Source organism: Lutra lutra, chromosome 10, assembly GCF_902655055.1.
Source record: "Lutra lutra chromosome 10, mLutLut1.2, whole genome shotgun sequence".
In the NCBI taxonomy this organism is placed as follows: domain Eukaryota; kingdom Metazoa; phylum Chordata; class Mammalia; order Carnivora; family Mustelidae; genus Lutra; species Lutra lutra.
This window is the reverse complement of record NC_062287.1, coordinates 40,991,699-41,009,509: the sequence shown is the minus strand read 5'-3', so window position 1 is coordinate 41,009,509 and position 17,811 is coordinate 40,991,699.

The window sequence follows — 17,811 nt, the reverse complement described above, 5'->3', positions numbered from 1 at the left end:
GAGAAATTAGAGGCCAAAAGAGTTAGACAATGTAATAAGATTAATCAAGGTCACAAAGCTAATTACAGACAGAGTCAAGATTAAAACATTGGTTTCCTGGTTTCCAGTCCTGGCCTTTTCCCACTGAGCCATATTGTCATTAAGGCTCTATTTAAAAGTAATCTGGTCAAAAATACAGCTAAAGAGAAGAAGCAAGTCTTTCCAGTTGTTCAATCAAATGTAAAATTCCTCAAAGTTCACTTGCATAAAAGCACATCTGGCTGGAGCGCTAGTCCTTTGCTAGAGCAGTGCATGTCAAATCAAAGAGACTGGAGTCTGAACATGCCTAAGAAGGGCTGCAAAGTGTAACACTGTGGGCAGTTGGACTCAGGCCACATTTTGAACTGCTGGAAAGAGGGGAGGATTTAAGCCTCAAATGGGGCTTAAAGGAGGAATAAATCTGTTAGCAGAGCAATTACTCATGTCCTCAGTAAACTGCCTCCTTCAAGGATTAGCAGATAAATCTAGGCCTAGGCATTAGTGTTTTCTTGGCACATCTTTCTCCTTCTGGACATCAATAACAATGTATTTACCCAATTATCAGATAATCCCGCTTAAATTGATCAATTGATAGCTCCCCAGTCCTTTCAAAGCGCTGCTTTGTTTTCTTTGGCCTCAAACACCTAAAAAATATTTCTAGAGGTCAGAAAAGTACAAATTGCAAATTTATTATTCTTGGGAGTCGCAGGATGACCTTTAACCTGGTTTTTCAGAACCAGCACGGTGCCTTGGAAAAGTGATTTCCATTAAAGTAAATAGGAGTCCTAGGGCTAAAGGCAGCTTTAAGACTTAACCCCTTCATGTGCTCAGCCCACCCTGAGAAGAGGAACTGGCAGTCACAGAAGGCACCTGACATTTGTACATCACTTCTCTCTGAAACAGGGCGGTAGGGGGAGGGGGGACAATTGTTTTCTTTCTCTTTGATTTTTCTCCTGCCTTTGCAACTAAACAATACTGTACAAAGTTTTACACAGTGATGACTCCTATGGAGAAATAATTTTCCCTTCACACAAGTGAAACATTACATGGGCTTAATTTAAACAGAGATATCACAGATCCTCAACTTCTCATTTGAAATCCTTAGAACGAACAGGGTAAGAACTTCTCAGAGTCCAATTTCTTTCATGATTCTAAGAGGAGTTCACAGATTCTGCAAATGAAAATACAGGATATCCAGTTACATTTGAATTTAAATTTGAAATTCAGTATCAACGGATATTTTTCAGTGTAAGAATGTCCTAAATATTTCATGAGACAGACTTAAAATGAAGAGTGCATCTGTTGGGGCATCTGGGTGGCTCAGTCGGTTATGTGTCTGACTCTTGGTTTTGGCTCAGGTCATGATCTCAGGGTCGTGAGGCTGAGCCCCAGGTTGGGCTCTGCATTGCCTTTGGAGTCTGTCTGGGATTCTCTCTCTCCCTCTGCCCCTCCCCTTGCTTGCTGTCTCTTTCTCTCCCTCTCTTCTCTCTCTCTCTCTCTCAAATAAATAAATAAATCTTTAAAAAATGTATCTGTTGTTTATGAATCCAGATGTAACTGGTCTCTGTGTAGTCCCACATTTTGTTTGGTAACATCATAATGACTCTACATTTCAGCTACCAAGGATGTAGTGGTTGCCAAACAGCAAAGGATGGCAGAGGCTGATGCATGATGTCATTTAGGGCTGGCTGGGTTCAGAACACGCTACCTCAACTGTGGTACTTTGGCAGCTGAAGGAGTTTGAGAAAATGGTGGAAGCAGGAAGAGCTCTCTGACCTCCCTCTGTCCTTCTCCGAAGCAGGTCCTAAGATCCTCAGTGAGAGGTGTTCTCCCCATATCTTTCCCGGGAGGAAAGGAACATCCTTATCTCTGAAAGGAGAGAGAAAAACCTGAACTAACAGGCCTCATGGTTTCCTCAGTTTACTACATATGGCTCATATTCTCTCCCCATCATATAGTTCCACACTTGCCAACTGTGCATCCCACCTGGCATAAAAGCACTCAGGTCTAATTGTTTCATCAGGTCTTTATTTCCTTCCAAACGCCTTCCTCACATAAAATTTATATTAAATAAATTAAATAAATGTATATGCTTTTCTCCTGTTAATTCCTCTTTAACAGTTTGTTTTTCAGACCTAGCCAGGGACCTTAAGAGAGCTGAGAAAATCTTCTTCTCTCCTATAGGACACAGTCACAGCCTGCTTAATCTCAGTCTAAGAATAAAGAAAGGGGAGGATTTCAGCAGGGTTTATGAGGAAGAAAGTCTCTCTTCATCAACACCACCTTTGCAATTTGCCTATTTCATTTTCAGCTGCATCTCTCAGTTCTCTCTGGAATTCTCCTTCCCCAGACTAGCTTCTTTCTGCTGCCCCAAGAATGGACTTGGTTATTCCCCACATTTTCCACATGTATTTTGATCACAATTGTTCTCCCATCTGGTATGCATTTTCCCATCTGTAGCTTCTGTAATCATTTAATCCCGATCACCATTTAAATCCTATTTCATCTTCGAAACTTCCTTCTTAGCATATGGCTCTCTTACCCAGTTTGAAGCACTAGAGAACATTCTAGGCTCTTTATTTGGCACTAACATTTCAAAGTGGTTAAGTTGCTACTTCATTCTTTCTCTCCTCTCTTCTGTCTCTCTCTGACTTTGTATATCTCTCTGTCTCTCTCACACACACACACCTTACCTCCAGGTTTTTTAGACAGTAATATCCTGAAGGGAGGCATAGAAATGTATTTAGTTTTATTTCTCCTCCAATGATAGTAAATGTGCCTCATATATACCACATCTGGGTTAAGGTTTCATTATTCAGTCAATCTTCTTACGTGAAGTCATTCTCTATCTCCTTGAATTAATCAAAACCTTCTATTCATTCATTTAATAGTATTTCCTACACACATAAAAGATGCTAGATGTCTCCTTAGTTTTCAGATCACCAAAATAGAAGTTGCAGGAGGGAAGAGATTCTATTTAGCTAAATCTCCAAAAAAACAGAAAATGCCTGGCATAACATAGATACTCAATGAATATGGATTAAATAAATAAAATAGGACCTTCCCAAGACTTCACCTCTCTCATTTAAACATTTGCATCAGCATCTGGTTATATCGACTTCAATCTCTTTAGTTCTCTATTAAGCAGGTTGCTACCAGGATTGTAGCTCCCAAATCAGTTCTAAGGTCTTTACTTCTCAGCTTATGTACCTTCTAAGACATCCTGTTCCATGAAAGACAAGATTCCCCACTCTTAAAAGTGGCATGCTCTAACTTCATAATCTGGGCCTAACTGAAGTTTCCAGATTTAGCTGTTTATTCTCTAACTCACTGTCATGCTTTAATCAAATTCAGCTAATTCACCTGGCATTTTGTGTACAATGCTTTGCACAAGTTGTCACTGTCTAAAAGGTTCCATGCTCCGTCTTTGCCCAAGAATCCCTATACTTCTGTTCCTTCGCTTCACATATAACTCTCTATGTTACTCCCATCTGTCTTCCTGATTTAAAAAGAGAAGTTCTACTCCGTGTGTTCCTATAATACTTTCCTTTGTCCGTATGTCTGCCAGGGTGAGCATGCTAAAGTTATAACTTGACTAGTCTCTGAGTTCCTCGTAGCCAGAGATCTTGGCTTGTCCATCTCTGTATATTAGTTCCCCTAATATGTGTTAAATAGAATACAAATTATTTTGATTAAGGGAATTCCATTGTGTAGAGTCTTTCTCTTTTCTTAACGTCCATCATATGAATACATTCCTTCCCTGGTTCCTTTACATTTTGCTCGGCATCAGAGTGATCGGCAAGTAATCCTTTCCAGAACTGTGCAAAAGCAAAGAGAGATAGCTAGCACCCTCATCCAGATTCACAGACACGAGACAGCATTTCAGTGTGTACAGATCTGCCAGGGTTGAAACTTTGGGGTTAGAAATGGCAAGCCCCCAATCAGTGGAATCTTAGATATCTCACAAAGTCTTCACCTAGAATGTAAGCTCTGGGAAAGAGGGAGATTTTATCTCTTTCATTCACCTCTCTATTCCCAGCATCTGTTACCATAGTTGGTACGTTATAACCACAAAGTTAACAGTTAAATTAGTTAAAAACCACTTGTCTAAAGCCACATACCTGGTAAACATCAGAATTATACCTGAACATTAGGAAGATCATTCTCTTACTAGCCCTGCTTCTGCTTAGATGGCAATCTAAACTCAAGTTCCAAAATATGCTAGTGGAGACTTTCCCACCTAGGCAGTCTCCTCTGTTTATTCAGATTTCATTATCTGGTGCTAAGTGCTTTGTCATTCTTTCTTACACAGATAATATTCCTTAATCTTACACTATTAGTAGGTACCACTCCAGGCCTTTTAAACACATGACTGGTATTAATGTTAATAATGTTAATGAATATTAATCATAAACATAATGCAAAAAAACTAATCAGTAACATTTTGTAAATGATGAAACTGAATTACACTAAGGTTAACGAATAGGCTCAAGATCAAAAACTAGTAGTTTCGGAGCTAGCCAATCTAGCTTCACATAGGAGACACTTAACCTCTACACTCGAGTAGAGTAGAGTAGTCAGCATCTCTAAAACTGGGTATCATTAAGGAAGGAGCTATTAGGTTGACTCCAGCACCCCACTTCCTGAAGGTTTACCAGTGTCTTCAGAGTAAAATGTGAACAGACCCCTGCCGTGAGACTGTCACAAACGATGTCAGATGGCATCCCTCACCGCTTCCTTGTGTCAGCAATGACAACATTTTACAGACCCCTCTACTTGACTGTAAGTTTAGTTGTTGAATCTGTGAAACCAGCCAGGAAAATAGCATAAACAGAGGACAGGAAAGCATTTAACATACCACTAGACATGAGCCCTGGTACTAGAAATACAAAAATGCACATTGAGGTAGAATGGCTAACATCCCGAAAACACATGACTTTCAAAAAACATTCACCATTTAAATAAGCAACATTTTATTTTTAATTAAATGTATGTGGCATCTTTTACCACTTAGTTGTTCCAGAGACAGATATGGAATCACAACTGTTATAGGGGGAAAAGGATGAAAAATCAAAACGCTCTAAATTTAGGTAATTTAATTGGCAGATTTTTATGCTATGTTATTGAAGAAAATGAAGCTTATATATAATATTATATACACTGAAATATACAAACATAAACTACCACAGGTACAAGAACAGAATGTGTGTATACCTTTCTGCATTTATAAGTAATGAAAACATATAAATAGAATATTTTTTAATTTGTAGTATTCCTGAGCCAATCCTTACTTCCCAAATTCTCCTTTTTGCTTAAGAATGATAGGTTGAGGCTGACTACCTACCTGTCTTTGGGGATGGATTAAGGTCAGAGTCATTACCTCGGAAAGAAGGAGCCCTTTACTTAGATTGAAATGGTTCTTCTTCTTCTCCCATATTCTCTCTGTGTTTCAATTCTCAACCACTATTCTCTTCCTTTCAATCCATCAGACATCTTCAAAGTGTTCTCCTTCCATAATGAGCTGTCTGTATTTACGTTTACTCCTTTTATCTGTTGATATCTTTTGGATTTATTCTTTGTCCTCTTTATGCACTGAACTTTTAAAATTTATCTCTATATACCAATCACATATATTATGTAAAGTATTTATGTATTTGTATACATGCATTTAAATTTTTTAACTCAAACCAGAATTTATATTGAAATTATGAGAAACAGATCTAAACTTAATTTCTTTTCTAAATGACTACTCAATTGTTTGAGTGGCATTTGTTGATTAATTCCTATTTTCCCATGGATTTAAAATGTCTTCTAAAAAACCAAATATCTATATATACTTGAGTTTGTCCTAGATTTTCTCTTCAGTTCCACTGACCTATCAGTTCATGAGTTTTATTTCATATCACTTTGCTCTTTATTGCTTCTTTAAACATTAACACTTGGCATTAACAACTTTCAGAGTACGGTGATTTAAGACTCTTGTCATTCCAACATACATTTTTAATAAGGATTCATGGCTTGGAGGGATTTTCCAGCAGTATTGCTGATTTGTTTATACTTTTTTATGTTTGTTCAGTTTATAGAAATGAAGACTAAGTCAGGTATCTGTATAATACAAGAACACTGGAGCACAAAAAGTTATATTTTCATAAAAAAAGTTTTGTTATGACTTTGTAACACATTTCAACATTTTACAAGAATAACTTTCCATGATTATCCCCTTGCTATTCTTACTTTAATAAGATAAACTGAGAATCAGTTTATTTAATTAATAAAAAAATCTGTGTATATTTTTACTGTTCTCAGAGTTCAACTCCCTTCCAGAACACAAAACTCCGCAGGTTCCTCTACTCTTCTCTCTTTCAGGGGGCCTTGTCTTTAAACCAGGACCCCAGGCAATGATATGTACCACCTTGAAATTGGCTTAGTCTAAGCCTTCAATTAATATTCCATAATACTCCATTCTAAAACTTTCACAAGTATGTGAGAATCAAATCATTAATAAACTGCTTAATTACTTCCTCAGATTGCTTTTTCTTGTCTATATTCTGAAAAATATTCAACTTTCTTTTCAAGTGCCTGGACTGCCAGTTGATCTTCTTCTCCATGAAATAGGTCGCATGATCCACCACAGGGCACTTTTTCCTGTTTTTTTAAAAAATATATTTATTTATTTATTTATTTATTTTTAAGATTTTATTTATTTATTTGACAGACAGAGATCACAAGTAGGCAGAGAGGCAGGCAGAGAGAGAGGAAGGGAAGCAGGCTCCCTGCTGAGCAGAGAGCCCGATGCGGGACTCGATCCCAGGACCCTGAGATCATGACCTGACCCGAAGGCAGCGGCTTAACCCACTGAGCCACCTAGGCGCCCCTAAAAAAATATATTTATTTTTAATATTAATAATGTTTTTAAGATAAAATTCACACATCACACAATTCACCCATCTAGAGTATACACTTTAATAGTTTTTAGTGTATTCACAGATTTGTTTAACTATAACTACTGTCAATTTTTTTTACTACCGTCAATTTAAGAATATTTGTATTACCTCAAAAAGAAGCCCCATACTCTTTAGATATCACATTTACCTCCCACCCCCATAACTTCAAACCCTACAGAGAGTCACTAATCTATTTTCTGGTTTATAGATTTCACTTCTCCGGTTATTTCATGTAAGAGGAATTATGCAATTTGTAGGTTTTATATGGCCAGCTTCTTTCATTTTACACAATGTTTTCAAGGTTCATCCATATTGTAGCACATACCAATATTTCATTCCTTTATGGAGCTTAAATATATTCAATGGTATGGACATACCGTTAATTGTTTATCTGTTCTTCAGTTGTTTGAGATTTGGGTTTTCCACTTTTTGCTCTGATGCTGCTATGAACATTCCTGTACAAGTTCTTTCATGGACATAGATTTTCATTTCTCTTGAGTATATTCGTGGGAGTATGATTCCCGAGTCGTATGGTAACTCTGTTGAACAATCTGGGAAATTGCCAGACTGTTATCCAAAGTGACTGAATTGTTTTACATTCTCAACAGCAGTTTGAGAGGGTTCCATTTTTCCACATTCTCACATTATTATTCTCATACTATTTGATTATAGTCATAGTAGCGGTATGAAGCGGTATCTCGCCGCAGTTTTGATTCATGTTTCCTTGCCAACTAATGATGTCAGATAAGAAGATGGGTCTTCCAGAAACTGCCACAGATTCTGATCTTGGGACTGTTTTTTACTTGGGATTCTGTACTGTGTGATTGGGAACCCTAATACCACAGAATCATGAAATCCACAACCAGAGTCTTAGAAATGGACAGTGTTTAGCTCAATCTCCCTTAATTTTGTATAAGTTCATGATTCTCTGGTCAGAATGCATTATTTTAAAATTAAGTTTATAATTTATCAAATACATGTCTGTGACAAAGTCAAGTAGGAAAGAATTTATAATGAAAGCCATCCATTCCTTCCTCTACCCTCTCCATCCCAAACACCAAATCAAATTCATCTTTAAGTTTTTCTAGCTTTAGTTCTTTGGATTAAATATATATATTTGTAAGATTATATAAAATTGTCTAATTGTATGGACAGTTAATACACACAGTGATACAATGTATACACTCCCATTTACTTCTTCTCAATTCTAACAATTACTGGTTGTTTTGTACTGTTTAAAATTTGTGTTCTTTTGTTTGCTCAATAGCTCTACTCAATAAAGAAATACTGGTGGCAGAAGCTGCTTGTCTCTACAAAAAACAGATTTGACTTTCTCTGTAACTCTGGCAGCAAGGGGATACACATGAGAACTTAGCCTAGCTAAGTTCAGCTCCACCATCCTGGAGTTTTGATTATGAGGTTAATAAAGTTAGGAATCAGAAAATGGAGAGTTTGTTCTTGGAGACTTCATCAACCTTAGCCAGCAGGAGCATCAGGGCAGCCCTGGCATTTGCTGTTCAGTGGTAATATGACAAGATTGTATTTATTCTGAGAGAACATTCAAGATACATTTTTGTGGTTCTAACTCCTTGGGATTTTATTGTGCTATTATTCCCCCCCCCCCATTTTTTGGTTCTCCAGCCTTCTCAGAAATTCTATCCTACACTTTCATTGTCTACTTAAATCAGACTGAGAAAGATGGTAGTTAAGAAACTTGCGTAAAGTACCTTTACAATGAAAATTACATAAGTTAACATCTGATTTCTTGCTATGTTGATATTTAACTATCCTGTTTTCAGCCCATTTTCTCTCTTCTGCCTTTCACCACATGTGCAGATTCCCAGTTCAGAATCTTCAGATCACCCCTTTCCCATTTACCACTGTTTGGACATATTGATGTGGTAGCTTTCGTTTCACCTTGACAATATTTTTAATTTTATTTTAATTTTATTTATTTTATTTTTATTTTATTTATTTATTTGAGAAAGAGAAAGCAAGTAAGAGAGAGAACACAAGCAGAGGGAGAGGGAGAAGCAGACTCCCTGCCAAGCAGGGAGCCCAGTGAGGGTCTCAATCCCAGGATCCCAGGATCAGGACCTAAGCTGAAGGCAGAGCCTTAACCCACTGAACCACCTAGGTGCCCCTCACCTTGACAATATTTCACCGTTCATCTCAATGTCAAAACATTTAGTAAGTAGTCTTATTCCTCAGAACTCTCTTCTCATTTCAGGTGTCCATTTGTTGCCCTTAAAAAAAATCTAACAATGTAAATTTAAAGTGAGAAAAGAGAAAACTGCTTAAGCTCATGTGGCCATCTTGAACCATGAGCTTAAAATGCTCTTTCAGTTTTATAGTTGCTAAATCCCAGGGTTACAGAATTTTACTGGAGGAACTATCTTTTACTTTCCTGTATCTGTAGCTGCTTCATTATTCTATACTTATAAATTAGTATTTCACACCAAGTGTCACCAACAACCATGTTCCACGAACAATTTGCATATTCATCTGATGAGCCAGGAGTTCTGTGGCGGTCACTGTGTCTTTGCCTAGTGAGTTCTGGCAGTAAGAGAACACTAGTGTTTACCTGATACCTATACCATCTGAGAACTTCACCACAGAAGCTATTGTGCCACTCTTTCCTAACAGAAATCATAAGATTTTTGAAATTTAATTTTTTCTTTTCTTTTCTTTTTTTTTTTCCCCAAAAGAAAGCACATCTGGTCTCTGCTTTAAGATCTTCTTATATAAAATTCTAAAATACTTGTCCAAATATACCCTTTTCCTTTGCCATCATAACCTCAAGGTTAAATAATGTTAAACTAATAATCTCTCTGAATAGTGGTCTGCTTTGAGTAAGCATTGTCTGATTTGGACTTTAACAACTATTATATGCTTTAATATGCAACTATTGCCTACTAAACTCAAATAACATTTTTTTATTGCCATTGTACCACTCAATGTTAATTTAGCACAGCTCATAAAAAGCTCAATAGAAGTGATGAGAATAGACATTTAACCACTGACCTTCACCGACTGAATCAAGTCTAAGCATTTTTTTTTTTTTTTTTTTTTTGGGCTCAGGGACACCTCGGCTTGATTTAGCTAACAGTCCTCACGAACTAGGATTTCCTTTCTTTCTTATTATCCCTGGCACTGGCGCTGTCACTGCCTATATCCCCTTGAGTAGTTGGTTGCCACTATCTTTGATATGTTTTCTCATTGGTAAAATGCATAATGAAAGTATTTATATTAAGTTAATGTATTCAAACACAATTTCTTGAGTGTCTACTATGGGCTAGCTACTCTTCTAATAGCTGAAAACACATTGGAAAACATTCTTCCCACATGGAATTTTAATTCTGCTCATGCAAAAAGGTCAGCAAATAAATAAAATATTGTGTTTTGGGTAGTGAAAAGTGCTATGGAGATGAATAGAATTAGATAATTAGATAGATTTGAGGCATTGAGGTTAATCATTTTAATAGGACAGTTAGGAAAGGCTTCACAGATAAGGTGATATCTGAACCAAGACTAAATGAAGGTGAAGAAGTAAATGCTGAGCATATCCTGGAGGTAAGGAAGTAAATCCTGAGCAGTCCATTCAAAAGGAACAAGTGTAAGTGTCCTAAGGCAGAAATGTGCTTGGTATGTTCAATGAAACAAACAGATTTAAGCAGAATTAAAGTTGGAGGGGATGAGGTTACACAAGGAACTGGTCAGAGGCGCAGATTAAAAAGACCTTCTAGGCTACCTGAAAAACTCTGGCTTTTACTGAATGAGAGGAGAAGCCACTTGGGAGTTTCTCCATACAGAATTGAAATAATCATATTTTTATTTCAAAAGGATCAATTTGGTTTGGAATTGAAACTGAACTAAAGGTGAGAACAAGGGTAAAATGGAAAGACATCTTAGAAGATCATTGCACCCAGGTGTGAGATGATACTGAATTGTACCTGCATGGTACCTGCATGGTGTTACTGAGAAGTAGATTTGGGAACTGAATATTCTGATGATCTCACAGACAGAATTTGTGGTAAATTGAGAATATAGTGTGAGTCCATCTTTGGCCTGAGTACCAGGTCATGGAATCAATGTCAATAGAATCAACATCTACTGAGACATGGGAAAAAAATGGAAGAAAGGCAATTTTGGAGGTGGATACCAATTTTGGAGGTGGTTTTGAGGCATTTTAATGTTGAGACGTTTTTAAATGTACAGTTAGAGTGTCACTTAGACAGTTGAACATGCAAGTCTGGATTTCCTGGGTGTTGGGGCTAAGAATATACTTTGGTGTAATATTATCTGAGAGATGGTATTTAAAGCTACGAACCTAATGTGATAATCCAGATGATGAGTAAAAGTAGTTAAGAGAAGGTATTTGCTTCTTCTTCTTCTTTTAAATTTATTTGAGAGAGAGACAGAGAGAGGACGAGAGAACACACTTTCACATGTAAGCAGGGGGAGGGACAGAGGCAGAAAATCCCAAGCAGACTCCAGGCTGAGCATGGAGCCCAAAGTGGGGATCAAACTTACGATCCTGAGATCATGACTTGAGCTGAAATCAAGAGTCAGATGCCTAAGTTACTGAGCCACACAGGCACGCTGGGGATTTGCCTTTTGATCTAAAAAATTAGAGTCAATTTCTATCTTGCCTAATACATTTTTCTGTCATTAAGTTTTTCTACATTTAAATGATGTGAAGCTGGGGAGAGAGGACCCAATGATCTAGATTTAAAGGTTCAGACATAGGGGAAAGAGATGATTAAGAAAAAGAATAATATAGATCAAAATACGTCATTAGGGTTAGAAAAATTAGGAGGAAGGAACCCCAATTCTTCTTTGTGTCCTCACAAAGAATGTGGCTGACTCCAACCTGCTCTCCCTGAGAGATGCCGAGAGATGTGCTTTCATCAGGGACACTGAACTCCTTTTAGGAAGGTTATGACCCTAACTACAGCCATAAAGCAGTCAAGCATGCTTGCACAGTGGAAATAGCAAGGAACATGGAGTTAGAGGAAAGGTTTCATGCCCTGATCAATTTATTTGCTCCATTACTTCATGTTAGTCACTGAAATTTCCTGGGTTGAGATTATTTATCATTAAAATGTGTACAGTAATTTCTGCCTTGAGCATCTCAGAGAACCACATTTGAGGATCAAGTAAAATAATATCTTTGAAAGAGTTTTGTGAATTATAGAGGCCTTAATAGATATGAAGTTTCGCTACTGATCTTGGGATCAGTAGAATTTGGTAATCCTGGTCCAAAGCAAATGGGCATCGAGGAATAGAAAGCTAAAGCACCTGAATATTAGCTACTATTTTATCACTAGTTGGGCTTTATTTATTTTTTTTCTGCATACTGTTCAAGACTAGGAAATCAACATTACTGGTGTGTTTGAGAAGACGCAGGTGGCAGGAGTTTGGCAAGGACAAAAGACAGTGAGATTTTGAGAAGGAGAAACAGGGCTATTGTTTTGAAAGCATTAGAAGCAACACTGAACCCTCTGTACTGTGAATGCTTAGCAAAAAGCTGGAAGGAATAAGAGAATTGGGGGTAGACAATTGTATATTTTCCATACTACATTTTTCTGGTTGACTTACAACAATTTTTTGTATAGCTATTTGTGCAGGCATGTTTCCTATGTATTTTCTGGTGTGGCTTTCTTAACCTCACATCTCAGTCACAATTAGTAGAAAATGTTAAAATAGAATTCAAAGTAAGAACTCCTAGAGTATAGTCTAATAAGTAATAAAAGTAGTAATAGTTACCATTTGCCCAATGCCTGTAAGTTTAGGTATACATGACAAACATCTCTATATTCTTCACATTTATTTTATAAGATAGGCAATGTTGTTTCTTTTATAGGTGAACAAATATTGACATTCAAAAATAATAGGTCATTTTATCGCAATGATAATCCTAACCAGGATAAAAATATAGTTCAGTTAGACTCCACAGCTTAGAGGCAAAGTAATGGGATATTCCAACTTACTCTGAAAATGCTCAGATAGATGTTTTACATATAAATATGTGTGTGCATATATGTGTGAACGTGTGTGTGTGTGTGTGTGTGTGTGTGTGTACACGTATAAAGAAAGAGAAGGACAAAACAAAAAGGGACAGAATATGGTTAATTGATGAATCTGGGTAAAAGGTTTATATATATATGTTGTTTTGTTCTTTGCAGCCTACCTGATGTTTGAAAATATAGACAAATTAAAATGTATAGAATAAAAATAAATAGAATAGCTACCACTTAAATCTACTCATCAGTATAAGCAATGAACAGTCAACCATCATGTGCCTCCTATAATACAAAACAAACTATACAGAATCACCTGTTAACTATTTTTGACAAAACTATTTAACTTGAAACTAACAAGGTCTTCAGATTTGATTCCAATTTATAGGAAATACAAGAGACAGAAGTACAAATGAAATGACACCACAAGAAAACAGTCATCGAGATTCGGGAACGGGATCATTCTGCAGGAAAAAACTGACTCGTGAAAATCAATGTCACGAAAACTGTAGGTCTGTTTTAGATTACACATGACTCAAGAAGCATAACCAAAGGCAAATCGCCTATGATAATTGAAGAAAATTTGGAGAAATTTGGGTAGGAAGTTTTTATTAAATCATGATAAGAACTATTATTCATTTTATTTGTGTAATAATGAAATTTTGTGTGTGTGTAGGAAAATTTAACTTAAATTTTCATTGTATTTTAGAAAAGTATAACGAAATGTTTATAGGTGATTATCATGATGTCTTCAATTTTTAAAAGTTAATTTAAAATATTTTAGAAGAAATAGATAAAAATATGGGTCATATTAATAAATTTAATACCTAGGTGATGAATGTATGAATGTTAAACCATTCTTTAAAAATTCTTTAATTCTTTAAAAATTTAGTATAATTGTATATTTTCTAAAAGATTTGCTATAAATAAAAATATAAAAAATAAAATTGTGAGTCATTTACCAAAGCAGACTTGTAAACATCAACTTTTGTAGGCAGAAAAATCAGAAGGAAGACATTTGAGAAGTTAGAATTGCAGACCAATGAGCATGGTACATAATAATTACAGATCAAAAACACGTAGCTACTGTGTAAATATAGTTATCGCACTGATATGGGTCTGAGATAAAATTACAAATTGTAACAAGCTCTCAAAATAACAGAAGCCACACTTGCAGTAGGTCCTCCTTGAGGAATTTGCTACTTTCCCCAACCCTGGATTTTGATAGTTAGCAAATGGGTCATCTTAAATTGAAAATTTTTCCAATAATGTAAGTTGCATGCTTATTATGTCATGGAAAAAGAACTCTCTCTAAAGCAAAATAAGGATGCCATTAAGAATCACTAACAGAGCTCCTGCTGGCAAGAAGTAAAGAGAAGAAAAGTACAATGAAGCCATAAAAGGTTACTGTACATTGGAGAGAAAGAACAACATAGAATTGAACTCATGTTCACCAAAAATTTAGAATAATAAAAGAACTTCATTTCTATTTCACTTTTACAGATCTCTAAATAGAAAATAAAACAATTGTGCTCTGAAGAAAAATTAAACATAATTTTTTTTTTAAAGATTTTATTCATTTATTTGACAGAGAGAGATCACAAGCAGGCAGAGAGGCAGGCAGAGAGAGAGGAGGAAGCAGGCTCCCTGCTGAGCAGAGAGCCCGATGCGGGGCTCGATCCCAGGACCCTGAGATCATGACCTGAGCCGAAGGCAGCGGCTTAACCCACTGAGCCACCGAGGCGCCCCTTAAACATAATTTTTAAGAGAAGCTTTAGGTTAACAATAAATTTGAGAGTAAGTTACAGAGATTTCCCGTATACTCTCTGTTCCCACACATGCATAGCTTCTCCCATTATCAGTATCACTCACCAGAATGGTATGTGTGTGTATGTATGTATGTATACACACACACACACACACACACACACATATAATTTTTTTCTTTTCCAGAATATCATATAGTTGGGATCACACAGTAGGTAGCCTTTTTACATTGGTATCTTTCACTGAGTCACAGGCATTTAAGTTTCTGCCATGCCTGTCTTTAATGGCTTAGGAGCTCCTTCCTTTTCAGCACTGAGTATTCTACTGTCTGGATGTATCACACTTTATTTAACCAGTCACCTAGTGAAAGACGTCTTGGTTGTTTCTGAGTTTTGGCGATGAAGAACAAAACTGCTAGAAACCTCATGTGAAGGTGTCAGCTCATTTGAGTACATCCTGAGAAGCACGATTGATGAATTGCATGGTAAGAGTATGTTTAACTGTGCAAAAAACTGCTAAATTTGTCTTGCAAACTGGCTGAACCATTTTGCATTCTTATCAGAAATAAATGAGAGCTGCTGTTGCTCCCCATCCTTGCCAGAATTTGGTAGTGTTGCTGTTCTGGATATTGGTTCTGGATACTGTTCTGGATAATAGGTATGTCCTGGTATCTCATTGTTTTACTTTGCACTTTCCATGTCAAATGCTTATTTCCCGTGCTTTTCTGAATATCTTCTTTGGTGAAGTGTGTCTTCTTTGTTTTTAATAGTTTTATTAAGGTACAATTTACATATATAAAGCCACACATATTTCATGTATATAATTTGATAACTTTGATGCATGTTTATACTTGTGAAATTATCGCCACAATCATGATAATGAACACATAGATCTCCCCCCAAATTTCCTAGGGGCCCTGTATGCTCACCTTCTCCACTATCTCCATTCATAAGCATCCGTTTATATAAAGTGTGTTCTGGAACTAAATATTAGCCTTTTCGAGAATATGTATACATGGAATCATACCGCTCTATTTCATCTGGCTTCTTTAACTCAACATAGTTATTTTCAGATTCTTTCATATCATAGCATACAGTCTTTTTTATTTTCTTTTTCACTCCCTCTGTTGCTGGCTTGACAATCTTGGTCCACCCACATTCCAGAAGGATGTTTCCTCCCTGCTTAGTGATTTTGGGCAGATTTTGCACAGGCACCCAGTGAACTTCACCACCACGAAGTGGACTATAACCGTATCTCCAATAGTGTCTGGTCCCCAGTCTTACAGTAGGGCCCCTGTCCTTTGCTGTCCCTTCCTTGCTTGCTCTCCCACTCAGTTCTAGGGTATTCTTTTGAGTTTTCTTTACATCTTTACAGTTATTCCAATATTACAGTAAATATTTATTTATATTAAACTTTCCCTATTCAAACTATTCTAAAGTTTATTTCCCTTAATTATTTACATTTTCCACAAATATAAGTTTTGTTTGTTTTGTTTACTTCTGCATGAATTAATGTTAACCCCCATTGCCTGAAAACAGATATCTCCAAATGTCAAGGATTCACTACCTCAACAGGAACAGTAAAATTTAAATTGTGTTTCTTATGGACCCATTTAACTCTGCTCATAATACCTAGAGGCTTCTTAATATAGCCTTACATTAAAAAAAAAAAGACAGAAAAAGAGACTATTGTTGTTAGCCAAATTAACACAAAGATAATCTAAGAAAGTACGGTTCTTTACGTCAGACACCAGTTGCAAAATACAATTTCTAGGACATTAACTTTGGAAGAGGGCTTAGGAATGGCACTTCTACCTTACTCAGCTTTTTCCACTTGTACATTTGCACCTCACTTGTTCTTCCTGAAGCTTTTCACACTTTTTCTGAGTACAGGAGCGTTTTCCTAAAGGAATGCTACCTCTTCATTATTTCCTCATGAACCCTCCTCCCCCCATCCCATGCCTTCTTCCCCAAAGTCTCAGGATCCTAATTCATTTTGACCCTCTAATTACATTCCAGACATTCGGTTTTTTTGTTTGGTTAGTTTGTTTTTTTCTTGATCAAAACTGAAGGCAACTTCAGATTTCTGCTAGAGAAAGAGAGTAGTATGATACTGAAAAAGAAAGTAACCCTGAGTTTTGGCATTTGGGTTGAACTCAGTAACTCCTGAATATTGTGATATTAAAAAGGTTTCAAACTGCTACTCCCACACTGTATCTCCATGGGCTGCGTGAGTGCTGTCCCTTTAAGGGCAGGCATTCAGTTCCTGTCACCCTCCCAGCTCTCCCAGAAGCCTAGCCCCTGGTTTTTAAAATTCCAGGTCTGAAAGTCCTGCCGGCTCATATTTTTTCCTCGTTATTAATAATATGTCAGATGACTCCTTCTTTAAAAATCTCTTGGCTTATGATGAATCCCAGAAATAAGGGTCTGGCAAAAGTCAACAGAAGGAGTGAGCTGTGTGCTATCTCTGAGTGAGAGAGAGGCTTCCTCACTAGTAGTGAAGAAGAATGCTTCCCCTCCAGGCTTCTTGTCAGTCGAGCTTTCACTTAATTCCCCTTGATGGCTCTGTTGGGCTCACTTTGTATGAAGCCTCTTTACCAGTCTAGGGGAGATATGAGCTTACCTGTGTCCCTTAGTGTGCTGCTGGACTGGGGTTGGGGTGAGGAACATGAAGTCTGGGGCACCTGCTGTTGAGTAGGAGGCTGACCTACTGCTATGCTGTTCCTTCAGATCTGGAGTCCCTAATCAGTTATATTTTATTTTTTCCTCATTTTGTGCTTTTTCTATGGTTGCATCTTGATTAGTTATGAGCTTCATGTAAGTATATATCAGAGATGATCAGAGAGAGATGGGCCTATACCATTTTGTCTGGACTGAAAGTTCCCAATTTATTTTATAATGCTACCAAAAACAAAACAAAACAAAGCAAAGCAACAACAACAACAACAAAAAACCCAAAGGCAGCTGAGAAGAAAAGAGGAATGAAAGAAAGCTAAAGACTGCCATCCTTCATCAATATAGAGGCAAATATTTTTAACAAATAAAAAATAAATTTCAGCA